Source organism: Acinonyx jubatus, chromosome X (genome assembly GCF_027475565.1).
Source record: "Acinonyx jubatus isolate Ajub_Pintada_27869175 chromosome X, VMU_Ajub_asm_v1.0, whole genome shotgun sequence".
NCBI classification, from domain to species: domain Eukaryota; kingdom Metazoa; phylum Chordata; class Mammalia; order Carnivora; family Felidae; genus Acinonyx; species Acinonyx jubatus.
The window spans coordinates 37,878,047-37,884,623 of record NC_069389.1 but is presented as its reverse complement, the minus strand read 5'-3'; positions in this window follow the sequence as shown (position 1 = coordinate 37,884,623).

The window sequence follows — 6,577 nt, the reverse complement described above, 5'->3', positions numbered from 1 at the left end:
TTCTAGAATGCACGGTGAGAACATTTTTTGAAATTTTGTCGTACAAAAGAATTAAATTTAATACCTAAAGTTACAATGGTTATAATCCTTAACTGATTATCCTTAACTATACTCGGGTGATGGAGGCTTAGGGAACTTGGCTTTTAGTTTCAGAAATTAACTTATTGAATCAACATAAAATCTGATGCATTCCGGCTTCTTTGGGCACTATGGAATGAAATAGAGGTCATTTTCTTTAAGTTTATATAGTTATTTTGAGAGAGACAGAGACAGCACCAGCGGAGGAAGGGCAGAGAGAAAGGGAGAGAGAGAGAATCCCAAGCAGGCTCTGCACCATCAGCGTGGAGCCCGACGCAGGACTCGAACTCACCAACTTTGAGATCATGACCTGAGCCAAAATCGAGTCGCTTAACGGACTGAGCCACCCAGGTGCCCCAAAGTCATCTCTTTTTTAATGTCTTCAATTTACTCAGAAAAGAGTAAGTATCCATAAATGAAGTCTGAAGAGCCAGGACGACAAATAATTCACCCACCATGGTTTCTGTGCCCTTGACTGTCCGGGGCCCTAGGTCCGATTATACTCCTGAGCATTATGAGACTTATCGCGGCGCTTTAGGCACCACAACACTACCCCAGACTGGCGACTCAGTTTCCAGGGCAACCTTGACACTGAGCTGTCTTGGTTCACCAGGGATAACTGTGCACCCCACTGTTAGTGCAGCCATCTTGTGAATTGCTTTTCCTTTGTACGCTCTCTGGGCATAGCTTTTGCACCGTTTTTAGAAAGCCAGCAGGGTTGAATTTGTATTTGTGACCTTGGAACAGAATCAAACGAATGCTATTAAACCTTGACCTTGATCTCAACCTTCGTGGTGACAGAGCCAGGCGGTTGACTGATTAGAGGTCTCCTCATTTTGAAGGCAAATGTGAACTGGTAATTTAGACCATTACGTAAAGAGAAATTTTGTCATAAAAAAAGAATTAAATCTGATACCTAAAGTTACATGGTTATAATCCTTAACTGACAATGAAAGTATTAGCTGCAGGTCACATTTATAGCTATATTCTTTCATGTTGCTAATCAAAAAGCGCAAATAATGCATCTAGCCTTAAAAGATCTCTTCCCGGCTTTGAAAATTCAATTTGCTTTGAGCGTCATATGCCCCCAACTCCAGTTTTTGTTTCCTTACTACCAACTTGGGACTAGAGGGGGCAGTTATGTGACTCATGTTTTCCAAATTCCCCAGAAGCCATTGAAAATGTTCCCTTCAAATCCCATTACGTAGCCTATTGTCAAAGCTTCCCCCATGGAAATGAGCAGACTATGCTCGAAACACTAGAGAAGCAAAGAACAGTGGCATTGAGAGAGCCATGAAAGACCACCCATCCTCTTCTCTCCCTAAACACGAGCAAATGGAGACCCGCAGAAAGCCAGGAACTCGCCCAGTTGCCCAAAGAGTGAGAGACACAGAGTGAAGTTTAATGGGGCATATCAAGGCTGAGAAAGAGGAAAAAGAATGATATTTTCCCTAAAGACCTCAAAATAGCCCTGGGAACGGAGAGAAGTTGGACATTATTGGATATTGAGTTACTATGGAATTTGTATTATGTCTTTAAAAAATCAAACATATTTAGCCTTGTTTTAATGTCTACCCCTAAGGATTGAGAGAAAACCAAATGAAAACATTGATCAGTTAAAAACATTACCCCTGGAATGCCTGAGAAATGTTCACCCACCTTCCCCATTTGTTATGCATGAATGAAGGGAGATCAAAGTATGTTACGATCTTAGTAGCGTACATCTTCAGAATCTGCATGAGAATCCATGACGGTGGAGGGCAAGACTCTGGTAAACCGATTTTACCCTCACCATTTATAAGCATTTATTAATGGTGAGTTAACACCGCCCTGGAAGATAGAGGGGATTATGGACCCAATTGATTTTCTTGAGTTTCCCAGACCAATCTCTTGAGCCTTATTCATGTAAGCTTCTGAACTTTCCCCAGAAGCTTAGAATGAAGGACAAATGAGCCCTTCTTGGCCCTAAGGAAATAATGGTTGATTTTTTTTTTTTTTTTCTAAATTCAAGTGCTTGTTAATCCAGCCAACGCAGTATTTTGTATTAGGCAGGGCGGGCGGCATCCACATTATGACTGGGTAACTGAGTACGTTCATTTCTTCCTTGGGACGTTGGAGGAATTAAGGTCCAGACATGCTTTAGGCCACTTCTTCAGGCCCTGCTGAAACAGACACGCTTGAGCAAGAGGGCCGACCAATATGGAGCACCAAATGCACGGGGGTCAGGTGGTTGGGAAGGCTTATATCTGAAAGGCAAGCCATATCCTGCTGACGCTGTCCTCTTCAGAACCCCAGGGCGCAGTCACATCATGGTGGATAGACATGGCCATTCCCTCCAGGAACTGGGACTGTGGAGATGCTCAGATCTGGGAAGAGAGGTCCTGCCCATAGCTGTATCATTACACGTTGGGAGCAGCGTTTTGCTTAGTAATGCCTGTGTCAATGCACAAACGGGTACCCAGCAACTACATGCCGAAGGATGGTGTTTCATGGGAGAATGATAATCACATGCCGACAAATCGATACCTTCCTTTTAAGTCTTCACTACGTTAATGAAATGTTTCGGTACGTTCTCCCCTAAATCTGTAAGGGCATAGGCCTTTTCTGTAATTCAATTAGGAATGTATAATTCCAGGGGTGCCTGGGTGGCTCTGTCAGTTAAGCATCCGACTCTTGATTTCAGCTCAGGTCAGGATCTCACAGTTCGTGAGTTCGAACCCTGCGTCGGGCTCAGTGCTGGCATCGTGGAGCCTGCTTCGGATCCTCTCTCTCTCAAAAGTAAATAAGTAAACATTTTTTTAAAAAAAGGAATGTTGGGGCGCCTGGGTGGCTCAGTCGGTTAAGCGTCCGACTTCAGCTCAGGTCACGATCTCGCCGTCCCTGAGTTCGAGCCCTGCGTCTGGCTCTGGGCTGACCGCTCAGAGCCTGGAGCCTGTTTCCGATTCTGTGTCTCCCTCTCTCTCTGCCCCTCCCCCATTCATGCTCTGTCTCCCTCTGTCTCAAAAATAAATAAACGTTAAAAAAATTTTTTTTTTAAAAAAGGAATGTAATTCCAAATTTCTCATTCATTGAAGTCATTCTGTGCCCTCAAATATTAACACCATCTTCTCGCGGGGTAGACAGAATCTTTTAAATCTGGTGACTATGGTGAACATGGACAAACACCAAAGAAGGATTTGTGGCTTCGGCTGTCAATCCCTTCAGGAACTGCCTTAGCTCCGGAGTCACCTTGCCCAAGGGCACGTTCTTCCAGGGGTGGCTCATACCCAGTGACTGATGGGGGTGGGGGTGTAAGAGCCTGGCTATCCTGGCCTGATGAAAGACAGCTCGAGCAGGCGGTCCGGCTCCAGGGCTGGCCAGCGGGGTTGATGGACGCATGCCAGCTCCATCCGTCTTTGTGTCCAAGCTTGCTTCCCCCGCTTGCTTCCAAGCTTGATCAGGCACCCATCCCTAATCAATACTGTACCACAAGCACCACCTCAGCTCAGGAACCAAGCCCACAGCAGTAACTTTTACATATTTCATTGGCCTATGAAAGGAGACAAGTGTCTTTAAGCCATCGAGTCTCATTACACACATGGCCCATAACATGTGGGGTTCAAACCAATGTTCATGCTCCCTCTGAACGCTAACATCCAACATATTATGCCAGCGCCTACTACGCATCCGCTAGAGTGCTAAATGCCGGAGAGATTTGAGGTGAAAAACTCATAGCCTTGCTTTTAATATGTGCCCAAGCTAGAGGGGCCGAGAGGTAACTGTAATAAGTGATAATCCACCAAGTGATGACCTATGTGCTTGGCTTTGAAGCAGCCATTTCAGGGGCGCCTGGGTGGCTCAGTCGGTTAAGCGTCCAACTTCGGCTCAGGTCATGATCTCACGGTTCATGGGTTCGAGCCCCTCATTGGGTTCACTGCTGTCAGCACAGAGCCTGCTTCAGATCCTCTATCCCCCTCTCTCTACCCCTCCCCCCTTTCTCAAAAATAAACATTAAAAAGAAGTAAAAGAGCCATTTTAAAAGGAAGGAGAAACGTGACTTTAGGCGATAACACTAACATTTGTATAGCATTTGCACGTCTGTTTTTCAGAATATCCTTACAAAAATCTTGCAGGTAAGAAACCGGAAGTTGACGTTTGAACTTAAAGTCTATGCCTTCTTTGCCATTTCCAAACACGCTCTGTTTCTTTTTCCTGAAGCATGTGGACAGAACGAAAAGGAACTCCAAATCCCTTTGTGTCGGAATATACCAGTCCTCGTTAGCAAACGACAACACAACATACACAGAGCACGCAGGACCTTGACCCAATAGAACATCAGAGAATATACTGTCCTTCTATAAGCATCTGGAGAAAAGAAATACATTACAAATTATATATGAGGCCAAAACTGTGCTTATGATTTTAAAATGCTATCACACTCGGCTGTAATCGTTTTAATAGCTTCAGCGCCCTAGCGCTAGACGAGCATGTTAACTGGAATGTTCTATTTTCAAATTGTTGAGAGTGGGACAGGGCTCCCTAGGACCATCATCATCGTCATCATCAACCTCAAATCACAGCATATAACGAAGCAGACATTGTGATGAGCACTTTCTCTGCTTTATCTCATTTAATCCTCCCAGACGACCTTGAGGTTAACATCACCCTTGCTTTACAGAGAGGAGAAATAGCGCTTTGGTTTTTAATCACTCAGACTTTTCTTTTTGGCATCGCAGAGTTCTTCATTATCTTCAAAATGATCACCAGAACTTGTATTGCCATCATCACTGCAAAGCATATGTGAAGTATTTGTGCGTGCGTATGTGCTATGGAAATAAATTTAAAGAGGTAAGTTCTCTCCTTGCCAGAGCTGACATTCTAAACCCTGCTTACGGTTTTAAATAACTGAATTCTTCACAACGCATTCTCTTCTATTTTGGTCTACACCAGCAGTGTGTTTTTCCATAATCTTAGCATCCAATTATGCCCTTTTTTCGCACTGGGGCAATCTCGTTCCCTTTCCCTTATTTGATTCCACGGCACCATTTGCGATTCACGACTTTTTGGGTACCTGCTGTTGGAAGAGGCCATAAGAAACCACGGTACTAACATCAACACTGAAGAGGCACATGGAAGGCATGTGGTTCACCTCTCTCATTTTATAGAGGTTTTTGATTCTGTGTCTTCTGACTGCTCCACCAGTACTCACGCCGTTGGCCAATGCGATGTTCCCAATTCTTCTTGCCTGACGGCCCCTCACGCACAATACAAAAGCATTCTTCGCTATTGTCCTTGAAACTGACATCCTAAGATTTTGTTTTGACTGTTTGCCCCCTTTCACTGACTAATTCGTAGTGCTCAGCACACATACTGTTCCATGTTAAGAGCATTGGGCGCCTGGGTGGCTCAGTCGGTTGAGCGTCCAACTTCAGCTCAGGTCATGATCTTGCAGTTTGTGAGTTCAAGCCCCGCACTGGGGTCTGTGCTGGTAGCTCAGAGCCTGGAGCCTGCTTCGGATTCTGTGTCTCCCTCTCTCTCTGCCCCTGCCCTACTCATGCTCTCTCTCTCTCTCTCAAAAATAAACATTAAAAAAAAAAGAGCATGAACCCTAGGGCCAGACTGCCTAAGTTCACATCTCTGCTCTGCTGTTTCAGAGTCATTTGACTTTCAGGCAAGTTATTTGGCCTTTTTGTGCCTTGGATTCTGCCTCTGTAAGTATGTATAAACTTCAGGGTACTGTTATGAGGATTAAAGCGAGTGAATGGGTGATGTGTAGAAATCTAGAACCTTACCTGACGCCAGAAAGCAGTCAGAAGTATCAGCTACCATTTATTTACTCTACTCATTCATAGTTCAAGCAAGCTGTAACTTCTCAAATATAGCTTCGTTGAGGCTGAACATTATGCTTACCCATATTTTTTCCTAGCAAAAAATATGCATTCTTAGGATTTCTTGTTATATGACTCTGCAATAAAAAGTTTTAGGTTTTTTTTTTTTTTTAAGGTTATAGTACTACACTGATAGAAATAAATCAGAGCTGGCTGCTATTTTATAGCTCAATTTTTAGCCTGGGTATTCTGCCTTAAAATTACATTCACGCTGCCGGCCGAAGATACCTATTAGATCATTTTATTTGCCCTCCTATGTGCCTGAATCAGGCTTCTGTGGAAACAACCAAAGCAATGAAACGTACAAGTTTCTCAGTACCTTTTCTGGGAAATTAATTTACTCCGAAATAAATGTATAGCCTTCTTATCCTCCAATTATCCAATTATTCTCAGAAACACTGTTCTTTCTCCCTTTCTCCCTTCGTGTCCCCCGCCTTTCCCCACCCTTTAACAATTCCTCTTACAGGTTCGACCTAACAAGCCTAGTCTGAAGTATGGCCTGAGTACTGGCCTGTTGAAAGAACCCCACGAAGGTACATGTTTCATGTACCTTAAAAAAAAATTGAAGCATAGTTAACACAATGTTGCATTAGTTCAAAGGGTACAACGGTCTAAAGGAGCTTTGAAAAGAG